The 315-nt window shown below is 35.6% G+C and overlaps 1 pseudogene; it reads right to left on the reverse strand.

Moving 5' to 3' along the window:
• Window positions 1-143: 143 nt before the first annotated feature.
• Window positions 144-302, reverse strand: LOC109132059 (annotated as a pseudogene).
• Window positions 303-315: the final 13 nt, after the last annotated feature.

Below are 315 nucleotides of genomic sequence, written 5' to 3' on the forward strand. Positions count from 1 at the left end.
AGTACAACATTATCAAACGAGTGAACCATATATACGTCCCAAATTTTTGGCTATGGATATTTTCGATGATTAGTAATAATCGCATACTAAACCAAAAATTTATCTTAGATATTCAATAAATATAGCGTTAAAAGAAAGCTAACCGGCTGGTTTAAAGTCACCGGAGAGGAAGCTGTTTTCTTCGCTGTCGGACAAAGAAGACCAAACCAAGACAATTAAAGATAGGGCAGGGCTATGACAGTTTGGTCAAGCAACTGAAATGAAATCTATAGATAAGTTTCTTCTTCGCTTCGTCTCACACAACTAATTTGTCAA

The sequence above is a fragment of the Camelina sativa genome, unplaced genomic scaffold (assembly GCF_000633955.1).
Source record: "Camelina sativa cultivar DH55 unplaced genomic scaffold, Cs unpScaffold15820, whole genome shotgun sequence".
Lineage (NCBI taxonomy): Eukaryota > Viridiplantae > Streptophyta > Magnoliopsida > Brassicales > Brassicaceae > Camelina > Camelina sativa.